The following is a 6,713-nucleotide window of genomic DNA, read 5'->3' as shown; positions in this document are numbered from 1 at the left end:
ACATGCTGCTTTAAATTCCAAAAGTAACCTGGTTTAACAGCAATTACTATTGCTGTTCGTAGCGAAAGAGCATAAAAGCTCCACTAAATACTCTTTTGGACAAAGGATGACTCTGAGCAGACTGGGATGATTGGGTAGAAGAGGTTGAAAGATGTGTGGGAGAAAGGAATCCTTGTCTGGGATCACAAGTCTGTTTGCAATTAATAAGCAATTAAATTTTAATAAGCAATTAAAACAGAATAGAGATGGCCTGCAGGTAATAGAGAAAGTGAGATTGGACTGAGGTGGTAGGTGAAAACGGATCGAGTGGAATGACCTGGAAGAGCCAATAAAGAATTTAAATTGCTCGCTATGTTCTTACTGTTGGGATTAGTCGCTACAGCCTGACCTCCTGGGGTCTTGGCCTGACCTCTCTGACTGGGTTTGGAAGGCAGGCCTTGGAGGGCACAGGTTCAGGGGAGAAGCACCCCCACAACACGCGTTGTCAGCGTGGTCCTTCTGTAAGGCACGTCGCTGCTCTGCCCAGAGCAGTAGCTGGGGAGGTGGAGGAATTTGTGCCTCAGAGCGCAGCGAGTGCTGGGGAGGTTGACTGAGAAGCTCAGCATCAGTTGCTACTTGGCTGTGCCTCGATTCTGGCATTACAGCAGCACATTCTGGTTCGCTGGGCCGAAGGCTCGGCTATCGGTGCTCCTTCAGCCCCGGTGTGGCCGGGGAGGGCTCCCGCTTCGGCCCGAGCCCCGGCGCTCCCCGCCCCCGCGGCAGGACTACATCTCCCAGCGGGCTGCCGGCGGAGCGGCCCCGGCTGCCCCGTGCCCTCGCCCGGGGGAGCCGGAGGGCGAGCCCCGTGCCGGCTCCGGCCGCGGCAGGTAACGGCTCCGGGCGAGGGGGTGCGGGCGGCAGCGGCCCCCGGGCGCGCTGAGGAGAGGCGCTGAGGCGCGGGGGCAGCGCGGGGGGCGGCTGAGGGAGCGGCCTCCCGCGGCGCCCCGAGCTCGGGCGGGAGCGAGAGGAGATGTTCGGGTTCCCTGCCCCGGGGCTGGGTCGAGTTGGAAAGCGGGCTGCCCCCCTTAAACACCGGGATCTTCGGAGCGTGTGCCCTCCCGCACGCTGGCGGGACCAACCATGGTCGTTATTAGAGGCTAAATAACGGCAGCGGGCTGGGAGGAGGTCTTGGGGTCGGATCCGGGAACGGGAAGGCCCTGATGGGCTTTTCTAGGGGGAGAGTAGGTGCCACCATCGCAAACAGCTCTCTGTCGCCAGCCCTGTTTGTCCGATTTAAGGTCCCTGATAAACTGAACTTTTTTTTTTTCTTTTTTATGCCCCTTGCCAAGCTTGAAACCTCTTTGACCGAGTACCGGGCACATAGTTCTTCTGCTGAAGAGGCGCCTTATGGATGAGAAGAAAACCTGCAAAACCTACCAGCTGCGTTTCGTTGCCCAACTGAGCGATCTGCAGAATAAGCAAGTGACGTGCTCACAGTCCTGAGGTTTGGCTCGTTTTGTCACAATTCAGTTGGAGTCTTGACTTTGCCCTGCAGTTAAAACATTTCCTAATCAAGTGCATTGCTTAACTTTCCACTTTTCCAATCCTGTTGAAGTAGGCAGTTTCCCCTTACTTTCATAGTATGGCTATAGCTAAAATAAGAAAATTTACCTAGTTGCTGTAGGTGAACCTGTAAGATAGGATTGATCTTAAAAGCCACTGTTTGAAATGTACATATACGTCCAGAAATGTGAGGTTAATGTTTTGATTGGCATTGTTCTTTTGAGATGTCATGCTTCTCGTCTGAAATGGATAGTGCTCCTTTCTGAAGTAAGCTAAGACTGAGACTTGAGTGCACAAATTGCTAATGCGGCTTGAAAATCAATGGAAGATCGGCACCAAAAGCAATTAGACAGCTTAGAGAAAATCAATCCACAGTTGAAGTTGTCCAAAGACAAGGATTAGGTCATTGTCAGAGCTGAAGTCTTTGTGGAGAAGGATCTGGCACTTTGTCAGGCTCATGACTGTTCATTCTACATCTTTTCCCATCTGAATTCATATATAAAAACTTGTAGGTACACATTTACATAAACTCTGCTTGTTTGTTACTTCTCCTGGATTCTGTTAGTTGTGTGGTGTTTTTTTTGTTTTGTTTTTTGGTAAATGTAGGCAGTCATGATGTTGAAATAACTCATTCAAAATAGAGCACAAATGGTAATAACTTGTGTAGCTGTTTGTATGAGTTGTCTAAAATAGGTTTTGGATTTTCAGGTATTTTAAAAGCTTTTTTTTTTTTTTTAACTCTCTTTATACCCTTGATAGTTCTTGCATGTAGTCATTATGTATGGTAAAACCATGTTTTCAGCCTGTATGTGCAGGATTTCAGAAAAGCTTTCAGACATATCTAATATTTTTAGACTTGGAACCACACTGCTTTATTATGGTAAGCACTGTGAAACGAGTTCAGACTTTTTAATAGAATATGCATGGCCAAATTTTTTCTAATTAATTACAACAGGTGAATGAAAAGGTTTGGGGTAATAATGGTAATGGTAATACTCCCAGAAAGTCTTGTTTCTTCCATGACAGTTTGTCAAGCAATTTGTAGGTGAAGAAGTAGCAAATCATGATGGAAGATGAAGTATAGCTTATTGCTGTAGGCAAAATGAATTGATTATTGTGTATATTCCTGTGCTCATTTCTCCGATTATAGTTGCTGTATTCAAATTCTGTGACCAGACGAGCAGAGGAACCTTTGTGGTAGTGTGTACTGCTTTTCTGAGCCCGCAAGAATACTTTGTTCACACAACACACAACCCCAGAGTAAGGGCAGTCTTCTTTAATGTGCAAGTTCCAAATGTGGCAAACAGAGCTCTAATTACTGCTTAAGTCCCTAAAGAAAAGTGACTTGGAAAATAGAGCATCTTTCTCTCTGAAGAGTTTTGGTCTGCTTTGTAATTAAGGCTGAAAATACTTTTTTCCCCTTCTGAGAGCAACTACTGAAAAATTCCCAAATTCTTCCTGTGAACACACTATTTTTAATTAAAAGCATCATTGTATGTGCAAATGGAACAAAGATCTACTTCTAAAATGGCATTTGCTTTAATCTCTTGGTCACATTCCACACATAGCAGGATGGCTAGGTAACGTAAAGATATGTACTCTGGATTTTATGTTTCGTGGTTTTGTTTTTGCTTTTTGTTTGTTTGCTTTTTTGTTTTTTTAGAGTGGCATTATCAGCTTCTATTTATATTCGAGCACATTATTATTGATTGAGTACTTTCTGATTTGTAAGGCTGAGAATATTTTTGTGGGAATTGTGCTAGCCATGCTTCATTAGTTCCTGTTTTGAGTAGTGTGATGCCCTGTTCTAATAAGTTCGTTAGAATGAGGAAATGAGCTGTGCTCATGTTTGTGGAGGGATCCTACTGGGGTAAAGAACAGGAGCTATGTTATGTGTTTCTTCTCTGAAAAGCGAGCTGTTCTCCAGCATTCCTCCAACATCTTGTTTGACACATCTGTTGGAAATGATTAGTTGTAGTCCACAAGTAAGGGCTCAACAAACTTTTTTTTTACTCTCTCTCCAACTCAAGCAGTTCTCATTTTTCTTGCACCCAGCAGTAGATATTTTCTTTTCTTTTTAACTCTGCCTTAAAGACACTTAATTATTGCTCTATCAGTTTGTTCTGATGTCCTGGCTGGCCACTACATCTGTACCCTGGATGTACTCTGCTATCTAACAGATAGGTAAGATCTTTCTCTCAGGTGAAGTGACTAAGTATTATGAATCATAATTTGATTGAAGGACCTAGTTCTCTTGGGTGCTTCATCTTGAGTGTTAATTGCTCTAATGTGGTGGGTACAGGTAGTACGTTTCTAAATGAAGCCCTTCAATCCAAAGAGAAATTAAATATTTAGTTGTTATTAAGACAGAGAAGGAGTAGCAAGAATTGTTCTTGTTACATGTTTACACTGGCACATCCTTTGGTGTTGCAGTATTTGACAGAAGATGATGGCTACCATCTGTTCCGCTCCTCTTCTCATCATCTAAAGTTCCTTTTCTCTGTGGGAATGAAGTCTTCATAGAGAGATAACAAGTTTCTGTCTCCTCCTGTTTGCATAATCACAATTATTTAAGAAAAATACAATTTTTAAAAACTCTGATACACATTTTCCTTCATGCTGCCCTTGCTGCTTGGAGTTGTGATCTTAATTTAAACTTACTGTGTGACACCTCATCTCACTGTCCTAAGTGTTTCTGTCAGTCGTCATTATATTTATATGTTTATAGTATTCATTATTACCATCTCTACACCTTATTTTAACTGAAGGATTATCATGTATTTTGTTCTTACATACTTGGAGTACAAGATTTTGTACTGTCTGCACTCTTCCCTCTGCAAAGCACCATGTACATGCCAATTCTGCATATGTTAATAATTAAAGGTTTTAATAACAGTTTTCTAACAATGCTAACCCAAAAAGCATGTAAAGCTGCTAGCTAACTAAGACCTCTCTGTGATTTCACCGAAGAATCTTAAGAGAATTAGTCTAACAGAAAATCCCACTGTAAACATTGCCAAACTGCCAGCCAGGACAGGATGAATCTGAGTCTTATCTAGAGATCAGACCGAGCAAAACATTGGCAATAATACTGTCACAGGGGAGGAATGCAACTTCTTACTGTTTAGTGCTAGAGAATTTGGTGAAGCTAAAAATAGAGCTTAAATTTACCTTAAGGTCTGAGGTCTATCTCAATCTCATTTTCTTGCTTGTAACGTCAAACTTTTGTTTCATGTCCACGCTTTGCCATTCCTCTCTGTAAAATGTAGACATTGGCATAGAAAGAGGAGGTTACATTTGTTATTGCTAGAAACTGGTAGAAGGCAAAATAGGAAAATGTCCAATTCATAATTTCTTTTTAGACATTAGAAATTGTTTTCAAATTCAACATTTCAAAGCAAATGTGGAAGTAAAGCTCAAGATGTTCTTTGGAGTCTATTTTATTGGACTGTGGCATTTAGTTGGCTGGATATTGGCTGTGAACTGTTTTAAAAACTTGTTACTGGCATGATACACTTACTTTTTTAACTGTGGCTTGTGATTTGGAGAATTGTATCTAGTAGACCCAGCTTTCAGAGGCATTCACCCCTAAGTTGCATGCCAGGCTTCTGTCACTTCTTTGCATATGTGCAAATATTTTTTTTTTCTTGTTGGAATTTGAAGATCATTAAATAGGGTAAAGGTTTGACAGGATAAAATCTTTGCGTTAGCCAACCTTCATGTTGTAGCTATCAAATGTTATGAAAGCTTAAACAGTACTTTTTGCCCTTAATTATTGTAACTGAATGATGCTGATTTAAGAATCCTTTAGCAGCTTTTCAGTTTGTAGAGTCCTAAACAAGAAATTATTGCAGATGCAAAGAAGCAGATCTCTTTTCCCCTAAATCATGCCCACCGTTCAGCCATTTGATTACAGTAATGTGAGTTACAGGTAGCCTAGGGCAGATGCTGTCGCTGTGTATTTATGCAGCCTGCAGGTTGTTGGTTTGAAGGAAGTGGGGGTTTGTTCAAATATCATAAAAACAAAATAAGAAAAACTGAGATTAACAAGACACGTTTTTAACCAGCATCTAACATCTTTTTTAAAGAAAGCACAGATTTGAAAGAGCAAGTAATGCTGCTTAAATACGCATTCTTGTAAAGTATCTTCCTCTTAAAAAATGCGGCTTACAATATTTTAAATTATGATTGTGAGATGAGCTTTGGCCAGGCAGGGGTTGCTTAAATATGCCTTCTCTGGGTGAGGCGAATTGGTGAACTTAGTCCTGTGATACTTTTCATTTATGCTAGCTAGGCTTGGGTCTCAGTTCTTGTCAGATTTCAGTGTGGCACTAAAGAGAGAATACTGCTGGACTATCATAGTATTGGAGGATAGGTGGGAACGTTACATAAGGTACTCACATACTCCTCCAGGAAAAGAATGCACCAGGGACTAATTGTCATAAGCAGAAGTTCTGGGCGGTATTTATAGGTATCCTCAGAGCCTTAAATCACCTTTCTGTTGATGGTACTGCTGTCCAAAGTGCAAGGTAGGTTAATGGTGAGACTCTGTCCCCTTACAGCTGCCACAGGCGTTGGGCGTTCCTCAGGGTAGCCCCTTGGAGTGGTGATGGAGGTGCATCTCCAGCCCTGTCCTGGGGGCAGCATTCCCACTCCGGTGGGAGTCTAGCTGCCCCCCACCCTGTCAGGGAGTAACAGGGTTTCCCCTTCTCTGGGGAGATGACCTCTTTTCTTTGGTTGTAGGCTTCTGTTTAGGTTCCTGCTGTACCAGCTGACTCCTGATGGCGAACAACCTAGGAAAAGATCGTAGAACAGGATGATACCATCTCTTCCTGCTGTTTTGGAGATAGCGTAGTGTGCCACCTCCCTGTGGCAATAAAAAATGTAAATGTTAAATTTCTTATCGAGACAAGTCAGAAACTCTCTTGGATTTGGGTTTCCTGTCTTTGATTTGCTTCCCTGTGTAGGATGCTATATTTAATCCGATGCATACCTTTTTTTTTGTACATTGTTAATTTATCATTTTATGCTCACCTGGGAGATATTATCAGTTTTATGCAAAGAAATTCCTGCATTGCTAGGCTATTTTGAAGCTTGTCACAATGTTCCATAAACTACATAAATAGGAAGCTTTTCTTACGCAAATGTCTTCACTTTGTGGTTTTCTGTTT

General features: G+C 42.2%; 1 protein-coding gene across 4 annotated transcripts in view; it reads left to right on the top strand.

The window, feature by feature from the left end:
• Positions 1-478: 478 nt before the first annotated feature.
• The window catches only part of EPHX1 (epoxide hydrolase 1), a 29,976-nt gene continuing 23,741 nt past the window's right edge, over positions 479-6,713 (top strand). The window contains exons 1-2 of one of the 4 annotated variants that reach the window (XM_035557617.2): positions 479-866; positions 1,329-1,483. The gene's annotated coding sequence lies outside the window, so the exon portion shown is untranslated. Of the gene's footprint in view, positions 867-1,328; positions 1,484-3,376; positions 3,727-6,713 lie in introns of those variants that run through there. The other 3 variants (XM_035557627.2, XM_050709561.1, XM_050709560.1) reach the window with 3 other exon arrangements.

The sequence above is a fragment of the Cygnus atratus genome, chromosome 3 (genome assembly GCF_013377495.2).
Source record: "Cygnus atratus isolate AKBS03 ecotype Queensland, Australia chromosome 3, CAtr_DNAZoo_HiC_assembly, whole genome shotgun sequence".
Taxonomy (NCBI): domain Eukaryota; kingdom Metazoa; phylum Chordata; class Aves; order Anseriformes; family Anatidae; genus Cygnus; species Cygnus atratus.
This window is presented reverse-complemented; position numbering and strand designations above follow the sequence as displayed.